Source organism: Protopterus annectens, chromosome 9.part0 (genome assembly GCF_019279795.1).
Source record: "Protopterus annectens isolate FY-2018-M chromosome 9.part0, PAN1.0, whole genome shotgun sequence".
Lineage (NCBI taxonomy): Eukaryota > Metazoa > Chordata > Ceratodontiformes > Protopteridae > Protopterus > Protopterus annectens.
Window position 1 is genome coordinate 1,693,729,792 of NC_056743.1, and position 15,000 is coordinate 1,693,744,791.

At 39.1% G+C, this 15,000-nt stretch overlaps 1 protein-coding gene across 1 annotated transcript in view; it reads left to right on the forward strand.

Moving 5' to 3' along the window:
• The window catches only part of LOC122812221, a 459,827-nt gene that overhangs the window by 272,269 nt on the left and 172,558 nt on the right, over positions 1-15,000 (forward strand). The gene's annotated exons all lie outside the window — the stretch shown is intronic.

A 15,000-nucleotide genomic window follows, 5' to 3' on the forward strand; every position in this document is an offset into this window, starting at 1 on the left:
TGATGGAATAGAGTGTATTGTTGGAGGACAAAGGAAGAAAATGAAACTTTAAGGTTCTTAGGGAAGAAATGTATAGGGAAACGCAATCAAGAAGGAAGGAGTGCAAGGTGAGTGATTGGGTGGTCTGAAAAGTAGTTTTGTGTGAGAGAAAAATAAAGGCAGAAGAGGGACGGAGGAAACAGGAAAATTATATATGAAAAAAGAATAAGGAAACAGAGTTAAGCATGAATAGTATTAGAAGAGTGAAACAGGAAATAAAAAGTACGATTTTACAAGTGAAATACGTGAGAAATTATATTAAGGTTAAGGGAAATTGTTAGGCATGTAAATTGAAGCTCTTAATGAGGCAAGCAGGGAAAGGTTGGTAAGGGATAAAGAAAGTAACAGAGTTTTAGGAAAAGTTATATATGAGCAGAAGAGGCAGAAAGAAGGTGAGAAGTTGCAGAGGGTAGTGTTGGATTTAAAAGAGTTTAAGGGACTAAAGGAAGAAGAAATGGAAACTAGGAATAAAATTGAAGCCTTTTTTAAAAATATGCACGACTGTTTCCGAAAACTCAACATCAGATAAATTAAAAACTGTTCTGAAAAACATTGGTTAACAGGCTTATTGCAACCACAAGTACTTACACCTAACATTTATTTCTGCCCCTAGGGAAACAGTCATGCATATTTAAAAAAAAAAGGCTTCAATTTTATTCCTAATTTTAAATTTGACATAGTCAATACTGTTACACAATTTAAGTTATTTACTAGATGTTTGAATTTTAAATGATTGTTTCTTGACAAAGCTGCTTATGTAAATTCAGAATGTTTATGCAGGAAGAGTACATTCATTTCACTCCCCAACCCTCTGGTTTCAGTATTTGAGGGGACATGTGAAAATCAATTTCGAAGTCTATATAAAAGGAACAAAAAAAAAACAAAGTTGACCCTAGATAATTTATCAAGAGAAGAAAGGGGATTATTAAACACCCTTGTTAGTAATAAAAGTATACATATTATAAAACCAGACAAGGAAGGGAGAGTGATTATTATGAACAGTATCGATTATCCTTCTGAAACGTTTTCATTGCTTTCCAATGAATCACTTACAGTAGGGTCTCCTTAAATGAAATAAATATAGCTTATGCTAAGCTAGATTTTATTTATTTGATATTTGTTTACTGGGGTGGTCTGACTGGGTCGACAGAACCCATTTTCAACAGAGACCCGGGGAGGAAAGCTCCACATACAGTACAATACAAATACAGTATAATTCAGTACAATAGAAATGACATTAGAAATACTATACAAAAATAAGTTGAAAGAACATAACCTATGTTACAAGATGTTACAATATATACTACACGTCTAGACAATTCTATAGAGTTAAAACATTATAGGTAATAATAGTCACTCTCACTATATACATAGCCTATGAGTAGATGCTGTCCAAAACTAGTATGTAGGTAGTGCACTGTATGACACTGACTATTCTAGTACATGAAAAAATTCAGTTAGGAAATAATAGCCAGAAAGTTAGTGATGCAGAAAGATAATGAGAGAGTTAAGAGGAATAGAGGCGTTACAGCCTGAGCAATAGCTTAAGGATATGGTATGGAAACAGAGATGGAGGTAAGAGAGCTTTAAGCGCTTGCAAATTGTGAGGGAGTGAAATGTGACAGAAGAGGGGGATGAGGCTAGTGTGGAAGAAGAGGAAGAGCTGAGCATTAGGCGGGCTTTATGCAGGAGCAGAGCCATGTAGTTTGAGATGATTTTTTTAAAGAGGCTTTGAAATGGGTTAGGCCAGGCATAGACCTGGTAGCTAGCGGTAGTGAATTCCATAGTATAAAGACAGAGTAGGAATACAGAGAGTGAACTGGTTTTCTTGTGGATTTTGAGATAGCTAAGAGATTTTTGTCTGCTGATCACAGGGATTGATTTGGTGTGTAAGGTGTGACTAGACTGGCTAGTGCAGGGCAGGCAGTAGGCTTGAACATAAGGTTGTACAAGGCAAGGTAGATAGCTGAATAAAGGCAAGTTGGTTGGGGAGTTAAAGCCAGTTTAGTTCTAGTAGTGGTTTACAGTGGTGTGAAAGTTTGTGCCAAACTTTGCAACTTTGTTGTAGCACCGTTCCTTCTTGTTTAGGGTAGAAGTTTGTACGTTAGTTAGGCTAGGGGCACTGTAAAGAAGGAAGGGAAGTAAAAATGTTTTTGCAAGGGCAGTTTTGGTTGCTGTAGACAAAAATGTTTATTTCTATATAAGAGTAACAGTTTTTGATGAGCTTTCTTTATATTTCCTGCTTATTGCATCTGGTGTTGTGGGGGACATGGAACATAATGAATGGAAATACCTTAATGTGGTAAAACCAAGGATAGCTTTCATATCCACTATACCCAAAATACACAAGAATGCTAGCGACCCCCCCCTCACTCAGACCAATTGCGTCGGCTAAGTTTTCTAAGACTGAGCCATTAGCTAAATTTGTTGATTTAAAATATAAAACTTTTGGAATCTAAGTCACACATTATTAAAGATTCCTGGCATCTTTTGGAGAAAATTAGATTTGATGTTCAACAAGGATATTTATTACTGTGAATATTATTGATCTATATTCTATCATTCCTCACGATACATGACATGAGTGGTTTGATATGTTTTTTTTCTGAGTATGCATCTTTTTCCAATAAAGAAATTTGAGTTGTTACTACTTTCCTTGATTTAGTTTGCCACAATAACTTCATTTATTTTGAGGGAGAATATTACCATCAAACCTCAGGAGTTGCCATGGGCACAGCGTGTGCCCCCATTATACCAATGGTTGTGTTGGCTATGTGAGAAAGACAAGTGGTCTTCACTCCTAAATTTTGGGATTAACACATGGTTGCTACTACTACTTGGCTGATATATTAATTTTATGGAAGGGTAGTTTGAGGGAATGAGAAGATGTTTTAAATTAGTGGCAGACTTCTAACTCCTTTTTGCGATTTACATTTTCCAGCAATTATCTTGACATTGCTTTGGGGAAGGACAGGGTCCTTGGTTGCTACACATCAACTATTTATAGGAAGGAAATGATTACTAATACTTATCTTCAGTATGATAGCTGCCATCCTGTTAATCAAAAGAAATCTGTGGTAACAGGACAGATGGTTAGACTATCTCATCTAATTTCAGATGATATCATGTTCAGTGATGAGCTGCACCCTCTTATTTGCCTCTTTTTGGATAGGGGGTATCCTATGTAGTCTCTCAGGCAAATCAGGATGGAAGTCATAGGTCACTGGCATGATCGGTTTGCCCCATTCTGAGGAAGGTTTTTGACACTGGGGTGGAGGTGAATGGAACATCAACCCCACTATTATCATTACCACAAGACATTGATGCCACTACCCCATTGTTTATTATACCTTTTAGTATTAACACTCAGCAATATGTTAATGTTGTTAAATGGTTTTGGATTTGGTTTTCACCGATGAATACAAAAAACACATTGGGGCAGCCTCGGTAATAGTTTATTCCAAGGGTAAGAAGATTAAAATGTTTTTGGAAACAATGTCAGCCAAGATAGTGTTAGCCCGCAGTAAAATGCAAAAATATGGATGCCTTAGGATGTCTACTTACATCCGTGAGGGCCCATATATTGTGGTGCACAATTATGGGAGGACACTAGCTAATCCGGGGAAGTGAAATTGTAATAACACCTATGTAGCTTACGTGGCTGTCTGTGGATCTTGTAATGCATTTTATCATGGGGAAAATGATCAGGAAGTTAAAGGACAGAATTAGAGAACACTATTACGATATTAAGAAAATGAAGAACACCAGTGCCCTTTACAGGCACACTGTTCATTGTCCAAATTTTAAGTTCTTCTTATTTTTTATTGACATGCTCCTGATTACACCGTTATTTGGGGATGCAGATACGTTGTTAGAATTAAAGGAATTCAATTAGCAACTCAGAATCAATGCCATGGTTGCACCAGGTTTAAATGATGTGGCCTCGCTGAACAGTGTGTTAAAATATAAAGCAGCTTGTGTTTAAATGTTTTAACAAACATCCAGTTATTCATTTATATACAATTTTTATAATCTTATGTTGGTTTATTTTAATACATTTTCTATTTTGGAGGGTTATTTATCAGAAGAAAGTTTATAAGAATTGTTTTTTTTTAATAATTGTACATACATACAATACACCTTTAAATACTGATGTTGGGTCAACTGTTGAATAAGCATGACTAGTTAATATATTCTTATGTGGCAGCTTCTTATTGGTTGCATATCTTTTTAAATTTTGTCGTGGTTTGGTTTCATCTGTTTACCCAGATGAAGTCTTTTTTAACCTATGTTAAGACGAAAGTGCTCAGTATCTAATTAAATGGTGTTTTTTTTTTGTGCTAATTAGGGTTGCCACCTATCTTTTGTTTTCTGGACTATCCAGAAATCAGATTGATTCTCCAGTTGTCTGGAAAACACTGTACAAACTTTGGTATTCTGTTTCAAAAAAGGAAATGGACTATCGGAGTTTGTTAAATCGTCTGATTTACTATGCTTTTTTACAGAAAAGCATAGTAAATTGGCTAAAAGCAGGCATTAGGAATGGAAAAAGAGGGCATTCCCACCTACTGATGTCATAGTGATGTCACAAAATGGGTGGAATGTGGGAAGGAGGGGAGGAAATAGGCATGGTAACAGGTGACGTGAGAGGTGTGGCCTTAATCAGATTTTAGCCACAACGAAAGGTGGCAACCCTAGTACCAATCTTGTCTTGCTGTTTCAGCCTGTCCTCCACTTTTCTGTACTTCTCTTACTTGATCCTTTGATGTTTTGATCTTTGAACAGTTCTCCTGCTTTATTCAAAACACAATCCTTAGGCTCTTAAAGTTTTAAAAACAAACAAACAAACAAACAAACAAACAAACAAACAAACAAACAAACAAACAAACAAATCCACAGTTTTCTATTAATTCCATCAAACTCACCAAACCTTCCACTTCCACTAAATGATTATTGACTTTGGACTATCCTTTTCTTTATCAGTCCAGTCAGCTGGTCTTTGTAGATATCTAGTAAAGCTCCCAGGCAGCCTCTGTTTTTTCACCTCAGTTAAACAGAAGGATATACTTGCAGTCTTTATCTCCTTCCCTCAATAATGCCAGGTAGTGTTTCTCCCTTCATATCTCCTGAAGCACTACATACCAATTATCTCCAAAATCCAGAATCTACCCAAGGTCCACAGTCCAAGAGCTTTAAACCTTTCTTTTCTCTTGCCCTTTTTCATTCCTATTCAGATATATCAAAAAAATAACAAAAATAAACTCAGCGAAAACTAATATGGAAAAACGGAGTAAGGCAGGTGTGGAACAAAACCAATGTAAACCAGGAAGCTGAAATAAATCAAATGCCGTTTATTTGAGATAAGCGCTTTCGGTAGGGAAACCTTCCCCACCTTCTTCAGACCAATGATAAACATGTCAAATACAATGCAATCCTTTTAAATAGTATTCACAATGATGACATCACATTGACAATGTTCCCAATTATCTAATTAGTTATGCTGTGGTAAAACAAATTACCATACCTGATACTTATAATAATAAATTCTTACTGTTATCAGTTGAATAATATTATTCAGTTAAAACCAAATGTTACAAATAATAGAAAAAACATTGGAACACACATTAGAAAAAACATTAGGAAAGGACACTAAAAAATGCACTTGAAATACATTAAAAAGTACAAAAGGAAATACATAAGAACATACAATCAATCAGGCATAAAGCAGCAGCCTAGCAAAAACCTAATAACTGTATTGAAAAATACACATGAACCCCATATACCATTCTATATAGGTTTGTACAACTAGATACATAAATCATGGTATCCTATAACTATATTGCTGTTCCTATTAAATAGAATGCATTTATAGAATGTAAACCCGAACTGATTTTAAAAATACACCATAACATACTCGTTTAAACTAGGTGAAACTAAACACTTAACAAATCCCAACTACTATAGGTCATTAAAAACTTTTACATTTAGTTAGGCCTTAGAATAAAGAATAATAGGAAATAATCAAAAATGATAATAATAATACAACAAATAACTGTAGTTATCTATCTAAGGCAAGCAGTCTAAGAAAACATTTTAAAGACAATACTTCATTCAAACCTGGCACCGTGTATGAGGCTGTACGAATCTGCCAAAATGATTCCTGTTGTTCTAAGATGATCTGCCAAGGACCCCCCCCTCACATCTTTTAAAAGTTGTTGAACTACTGAAAACAAAAAAGCATGATCCTCATGTAGTATGATGTGTTTAGCTAACACGTTATTCAAATCACTTTTTGAAATAGCATACAAGTGTTCATATATTCTTTTTTTGAGTGGTCTATCAGTTTTGCCTATATAAAAGGCTGGGCATTTTTTACAGACTGCCACATAGACCACTCTACTAGAACAACAATTAAATGTGCCATTTATACAGTATTCTTTTCCAGCTAACAAGAGGTTGTTTCCAACATACACATGTTTGCAAAATTGGCAACACCCACATTTTCTCATACCTGCATTCTTATGATTAGCTTTTTGTTTTCTCAATTCTAACAGTTGTTTCAGATTCTGGCCTCTCCTATAAGTGATGATAGGCTTATCACCTACCCTACTCACTAATTGTTGATCATCTAAAATTATGTTTCAGTTCTTTCGAATTATACTTGAGATTGCATTAGCATCACTACAAAAAGTGAACAAAAAAGATGTTCTAAAATTGTTACTATTTTCAATTACTATTTTAGTGGTCATATTACCTCCCCCAAGAAGTGGTTTGAAATGACCTGATTCTCTTTTCATATACACTTCATTTCTCAAGTCTTCCACAAATTGTGAAGGATACCCACGTGCCAAAAACATATTCTGAATGTTGTTACATTCACTTGTGAAATCACCTACATCGGAGACCATTCGAGCTGCTCGAACGAATTGTCCTTTGACAACACTTTTTTTCTGATGTAAAGGGTGAGAGCTAGAGAAGTGTAAATATGTGTTCGAAAAAGTGCTTTTCCTAAAAATAGTTGACCTGAATCTCTTAAACTCAACATCCTTACTAATTCTGACATCAAGAAATGTTATCTCATTGGGATTAATCATATTAGTGAATTCCAGAAAGTATGTCATCCCAGATAGTTGTTCAATGAAACTTGGAATCAGTTCTAAGGGACCATTCCATAAGAAAAACATGTCGTCTTGGTACCTAGTGTACCAAGATACATATTGTTGGTAAAATTCATTTTGGAACAAAAATTGGAACTCCCAAGTGGCTAGTACACTGTTGGCAAACGTGCAGCCACAAGGTGAGCCCATTGCTATCCCACTAGTTTGGATATAAAAATTGTCCGCAAAAACAAGAAAGTTGTTTTTTAAAATGATATCTAAGAGAGTTTCAACCAAGTACATGTTTTCCTTAGATGCCCCCTTACGGAGCATAAATTCAATTGTCCACTGGATGCCCAATTCATGGGGAATGACAGTATATAAATCTTTTATGTCAACTGTCAGAAAAATAAAGTTGGGATCAAAGGGAATCTTATTCATATTTTGTAAGAATTCCCAAGAGTCCTTACAAATTTGCATTTCATTCTTTAATAGTGGTTTTAACGTGCTGTCAACCAATTTTGCTGCAGCATATGTAACGGATCCCCTCCCATCCACTATAGGTCTAAACGGTGGATCGACCAAATTCTTATGAATTTTTGGAGTTCCGAAAAGGGTGGGAATCCTAGGAGCTGGCATAATGAGATATTCTAATGTGTTATGATCAATAGTACCTTCTAGAAATAGGTCATCATAAAATTGTTTGATTTTTTTATTTGCTATATTTATCTCATTTATGCTTGAAACCATGTAAGGACCCGAATTCAAGTAATCAAGCATCTTATTTACATATTCACAACTATCCATCATAATCAAACCTCCTCCCTTGTCAGGGGCCATCACACGAATTTGGCATTCATTAAGCAGCTGTATGAATGTCAGTTCATCATGGTTAACATTCAATTTCTTTTGTTGACTTCTCCGTGCCACAAAGTGTTGCCTATTATTTATGGATCTTAAATCGAGCTCACACATTTTCTCAAAGAGCTGCAACGTGTTACTAAGAGGGGGGTTAAACACACTAGAAACCTTATGACAACTAAGCAGTGATGGAGTATTGCCTAATAACAATGCTAGATTTAGTTTTCGAACATACAATTTTAGGTCCACTATGGTTTTTACAAGGTTACACTTCTTATCTGGGACAAAAGAAAGACCCTTAGCAAAAAACTCTACAATATTATTGTCCACTGTCAAGACTGTGTAATTATAGACTTTAAAGTCACCACTTGAATTACACAGAATTGTCGGTCTATTTGTCCCAATTGTTAAGCTGTTGGGGTCCGATGTATTTCCAATCAGCGTCTCCGCTGATTCCCCCTCTTCTTTCTCTGATTGCGTCCACGAAAGTTGCTGTTCGAGGACGCTCCTCGAGAGGTGTTTCCCCTGTGAAAACCCTGGTTGTTCCCATCTAAGGAATCATCTCTTTCATCAGCTCGAGCATTGTTATTCAAATTTTGGGCTGTTTGATTGTTATTTGTACCATTATTACGTAAGCGTTCACTCCTGCGAATGGTTACTGGTTCTTCTTGCCCAATATTGGTTTCAGTGGTTGCATCCCCTTCAAAGTTAACTGAATTACTAGGTTCAACTTCTTGTAATCTCCATGCTGCTACTTGACCCAATGGGGGTGGGGGATAAGCTTTATTGTTATTATAGTCAAGCATGTCTCTATCAATTTTTCGCTTCTTGTTATTAACCATTTTGGTGATAGAACTTTCAATGCTAGACACACTAGATTGTGATGTCAGACTGACAACACAATAAATAAATAATTAAATAAATGCATTCCTTGCACGAGAAGGAATGCGTTACACAGCCCGTACGGCTGCAGCTGCTCGTCCATAGATTATAGTTGCAGCGGCTGTGCTGTTCAGGCACTTTGCACTACGGCAAAGTGCTGATGCAGCCGTTTGGTTTCGGTGATGTAGCTCGCAGGCAAATGTCTCGCGAGCTACACGCCGGAATCCGGGTGAAATTCTTGGCTAGGCTTATAAAGGCCTCCGGGCCAATAGCCTAGTATCATCCTATGAACCTATGACCCTATCTGATTCAGTCACTAATAAAACTGTGCTATGCATGTCAGTTATCTTGCCCCTATACCTGTAAGTATTGTGCCATACATGGTAGCTATACTTCAATAATACTGTGCTATGCATGTCAGTTATCTGAGTCAGCCACTAATAATACTGTGCTATGCATGTCAGTTATCTACTCCGTACACCCATAAGTATTGTGTTATACATGTTAACTATACCCCAGTAATACTTAACCATGCAAATCAGTTATATGATTCTGCCACTAATAATACTGTGCTGTGCGTGAAAGTTATCTATACCAAGCACAGTATATACTGTGATGTGTATTCCAGTTATCTACTCCATATACCAGTTAATAGTGTGTTGTTCATGTCAGTTATCTACTTCCTACACCAGTGGTGCTGTGTTATCCATCTCCATTAAATATTCTTTCCACCAGCAAATATTGTTCTGTACATGCCAGTTATCTTCTCCATACACCAGGAAATAACTGTGTCATATATGTCAGTTATTTGCTTTATACTCTAGTAAGTACAGTGACACACACCCCAGTAAAAAATCTGTCATGCATGTCCATTATGTATTCCATACTCCAGGCGTACATGTCAGCTATTCTCTCTGTATACCAGTAAATACTATGTCATGCTTTGACTGCATAAATAACCTTTTGTGAAAAATATAGAACCTACACTATGCTTGCCATTATGTAAATGTTGTAATTTCTGACTTGTAAAATGGAAGCTGCGGTGGTGCAGCGGTAACATTGTTGCCTCACAGCAAGAGGTTCTCCTGTTTGATTCTCGGGTGGAGTGCCTTCTGTGTGGAGTCTGCATGTCCTCCTTGCATTCAAAAGACATGCGTAGAATGGGTGTGCCTTTGCTGAAGGTTGGATGTCGAGCTGGCACCAAAACACCCGTAAAAAATCTACTGCCAATCATTAGCGGACCGGAGTTCCACTGGGGCGACCCCTAACCGGGGAAAGCCAGAAGAACAACAACCTACATTTCTGACTTGTGTTTTATATACATCTTGGAGCTTTTCTCCCTTGGTTTCCTCTGAAACTGGGCTTTTGCTCAGTAGGATTATCCCTGTCAACAACTGGAAATAATGAACTAACTGACTAACTAACTAAATCCTTTCAGCTATCTACTCGCCACACCAGTATATGCTGTACCATGTGATTCAGCAATAATTACTGTGTCATGCGTTCTCTTGTTTAAACTCTTCAGCAGTAATACCATGAAGTAATAGTCACTTCTCTACTCCAGATACCAATGATTTCTGGGTAATGTGTCTAGCTATCTGCTTTGCACACTAGTAAATATTTTGATACTCAACTTTGATACTCATATTAACAACACTGTAAAATAGTCAACAAAAAATGGGCTCCCTCTATAGAATCAAACCCTTCCTCACTCCATTAGCTAGATCTACAATTGCCCACTCCCATCTAATCTTAACACTTCTCTATGCCTCCCCGGTTTATACTAATCTATCCAATCTTCTGAAACTGGCTAAATCCTACAATAATATTGACAGATTTGTCACAGGAAAACCATTCAGAACCCACCACTGTCAGAATCTAAAACTACTAGGTTGGCTGGAACTCGACAATGAGCTTAATTTTAACCAACTTACAATTGCCCATAACACCCTTTATATTCCTCATAACACTCCAACACTTTCTAGCCTGATCACCCCCTACAATAATCTTAACACCCTACGCTCATCTAATAAACTACTAGTTTGCATAAGTAAATCCAATAACAAGGCAGGTGACTCTCTGTTCTCAAACACAGCTGGTAAAAACTGGAACCTTCTACCCAGTGATCTTACATCACTATCCTCCATAACACTTTTTAAACAAAAACTTAAAGTTCACCTGGGAACACACTGGCTTTGCCCCTGTTGTAACCCTAACTAACCATTGACTTATTTTCTACCACTTTTTCTTAGGTTCATAGGTTCATACTAGGCTATCTGTCCTGGGGCATTTATAAGCCTAGCCCGATTGTGTTTGGCTTATGCCACCCATTGATTTGAGTATACTGTGCCCTTTTTAAAGTTTAGTTTACTGAGCCTCTGTCTACTAGTGACACAGAAGTAATCCCCGGGACAAACCTACGATCCCCCATCCACTCATCAAGATTCTTCTTGAAGAGAGTCAGTGAGGTGCTCTGCCTAACATGAATTGGAATTCTATTCCAGAGCGAAGGGAGCCTCTGGGTTATGAATCTGTCCCTCCAGCATGTTCTATTTATTTCTGTGCTGAGGTTCAAGTCCCTCAAGCGCGTGGCTCTAAGGGATTTAGATTTACTAAGGTGGAGCATGTCCATTAATTCTGGGTTGGACATAGCTTTATATGTCAGGCATAGATCGCCTCTAAGTAGGCGGTATGCAACTGAGTAGAGCTGGAGTTTTTTTAACCGAGCAGCATATGGCATCTGTTTGAGTCCCTTGATCCTCTTGGTGAGGTACTTTTGGGGTCTTTCTAATTGCTGCAGGTGTCGGGTAAGGCACATCCCAAAGGGGGCATTGTATTCTATGATGGGCCTGATGAGGGATGAATAAAGGGGCATGATTACCTCTCTTGATCTAGATGTGAATCCTTTCATGATAAGGTGGGCTATGTAGAAGGTCTTTCTAACCACTTTGGCAATGTGGTTGTCAAAGGAGAGATTGCTATCAGCTTGGGTCCCCAGATCCCTAATTACTTTCTCTGTACTTAATGGGTTACCACCTATGTGGTAATTTGTGGGCACATTGTTTTTGCCAAAGGGTATGACTATACACTTTTTGGCATTTAGCTTTAGACCATGGGTCTGGCACCAGTTATCCGTCTCTGCGAGACCTTTTTGAAGGATGTTTGTGTCAGCTGGAGAGTCGATTATGGCGCCCAGTTTGCAGTCATCTGCGAACTTGGTGAGCCAGAGTCCTCCCACGTTGGCCTGTACCTCAGAAAAGTAAATACCGAACAACAGAGGTCCCAGGACAGAATCTTGTGGGACACCATTTGTGACCGGTTTCGAGTCTGACATGGCTCCAGCAACTATCACTCTGTGGGTTCTGTCTTTGAGCCAGTTTGCGACCCATCTTGTGACATAGGGGTTTATATTTAGGCTGGATAGCTTATCTATGATGCCCGAGTGGAGTATTGTGTCAAATGCCTTTGCGAGGTCCAGATAGGCTGTGTGGACTACCTTCCCTTCATTTATGGCCTTGGTGACTGTTTTGAAGAAGTCGATCGGGTTCAAAAGGCAGGATCTGCCCTTGATGAAGCCAAATTGGGTAGGATCTAGTGTCTGTAGGTCCCCAATGTCTTTGTTTATGAGTTCCATGATGATCCTCTCCATAGCCTTGCAGACTAGGCTAGTCAGGCTTATGGGGCGATAGTTTCCAGGGTCTGTAGAGGCACCACCTTTGTGGAGTGGGACCACTGTTGCTGTACACCATTCTTTGGGCACATATCCTGTAGTGAGGCTGAGATTGTACAGCAGTTTTATTTGAGGGATTAGTTCTTCTTGGAGTTCATGTAGGACGCAACCCGGGATGCCATCTGGTCCCATGGAAGCAGTGTTTTTTGCTTTGGAGAGGGCGGCCTTCACCTGAGTATCAGAGATGTTTGGGAGGCTGCACTCTGCCGGGATAGATACTTGCTCTTTTGGGGGGGAGGGGGTGGAGAAGTTTGCACTGAACCTGTCTGCCAGGATATTGGCGATGTCTGTGGGTTCAGTGTATTTTTTGTCATTTAGAATCAACTCAGAACAAGTCTGGGAATTGCATCCCAGGTTCCTAACATAACTGAAAAAAGCTTTATGATTGTCTTTAGTATCCTGTGCAATTTTTCTCTCGAGGCTGGCCTTGGAGGATTTTATGAGGGATTGTAATTTTTTGCTAGTACTGATCAGAGAAGCTTTCCCTTTTAGGGATTTTGCTCTATCATGTAGTAGCTTCATCCTTCTGTTGTACAGTTTATTTATGGCTGGGGTCCACCAGATTGGACGCCTGCCTTTGGATGATTGGGTCTTGATTTTGTTAGGGATAGCATGATCCACGCATTCCTGGAGATGTCCGTAGAATGCGTTTATATAGGATTCTGCAGTTTGGGCCGTAGTTTCCACTGGCCCTCGGGCCTTGAAGGATTCCACTTCAGTTTTGAGAAGTGTGAAGTTAGCTTTTGAGAAGTTTTTTACTGTGGTTTTCTGGGCTGGGGGTGGGGTCGGGATGTGGATATCCAGTGAAATTAATTTATGGTCTGATCTTACCAATGAGGGATATACTTCTGGTATGGAGCATAGAGTCCCCATGTTGGTAATGATCAGGTTTAGTATGTTTTTCCTTCTTGTGGGAGTGGTGACTAGTTGTTCCATAGCATTTGAGTTTATAAATTCCAGGAACCTTTGGGCTAAGGTGCTGGGGCTTGAGTAATGCTCTCAGTCTATGTTTGGGTAGTTGAAGTCACCCAATATAATGGTGTTCGGAGAGATCTTCATGTTCTCCAATGTTTTCAGGAAAGCCGAGTGGGATTCCTGACTTTGAGAGGGTGGTCTGTAGGATGCTATAAACTGAAAAGCAGTCTTGCCCACTGTCAGTTGCACATGGATGGTCTCTGATACTTCGTGCAATGCCACTAACCTGGAGGTGTGGATATCCTTGATAAATATGGAAACTCCCCCTCCTTTTGTGGTTTGGTCCGGGTTTTGGGGCCGAAAAGCATGATATGAGGTATAACCTGGTAGTGCTGGGGTGCTCTCTGGAGCTTTGAACCAGGTTTCTGTCACTGCACAGATATAGATGTTCTCCATACTGAGGAGAGCTTTGAGTGCATGCATCTTGAGGTTAAGACTTCTGGCGTTTAGCAGCATTACCCTTAGTTTCTTGTTCCTTGTGCTGTCTATGGAGGTGGGTTTGACTTTTGAGCCTTGCCTAAAAAAGCACTATGGGGGTGGCAAGACCCTTTGCCAATATCCGAAAGCCCAGGGGTGACAGGTGCAAGCCGTCCCTAGCGAAGCAACGTGGCTTGTCGAGCATGTCATCCCAGGCTGACAGACACTGGATCCCCTTTGAATGACACCAAAATTTTAGCCAATTGTTAAAATCGATCATTCTGTCTTTATACTGTGGCATCATTCTAGGTGAGGGTAAGATGCTGCTCAAGGTCAGGGTCATACCGGCCTGGGCTACATGATCAGAGAGCTCCTCTATGTCTCTTTTCATGTAGTCGAGGGAAGTACGTCTCAGGTCATTCACACCAGCATGTACAATGACTGAGTCATATTTGTATTTGCTTTGGAGTGACCTGAGTGTTTGCGTTATGTGGCAGATTCTAGCTCCCAACAGGCAGCTCACTGTGACCTTCTCTTTATTCAGCCTGGTGAGTGGGACATCAGTTTGTCTGACAATAGAGTCACCTATTACAAGAGTATCAGGTGTGTTATTCAGCCTTAAGGGCTGTGACTGCTTGGCACACTGACGTTGTGTGCTATGTGTTGTACGTGTTTTGTTTTGGGGTAGCGTTTGCTTGGATGTCTGCTTTGGAGGTCTCTGTTGCTTAGGTAGATTTTTATTTAGAGCCTCCGAGTATGTTTTTGTGTATTTATGTGTTTGGTTCGCTGATGTGGTGGGACTATGTGATACTGGAATTGTGTTGTGCGAGGTTACCTTCTCCTCCTGACTGGTTACACCAGTTTTGAGATGAGAGAGGTCAGCCTCCAGTTTGGCTATATGGTTGCATCTCTCACATATATTTGAACCTGTTTGGAGGAGGAGATGGTTGTCCGTGTCTTCCACCTCTCTTTGACTAACTCCTTGTTTCTTAATATCAG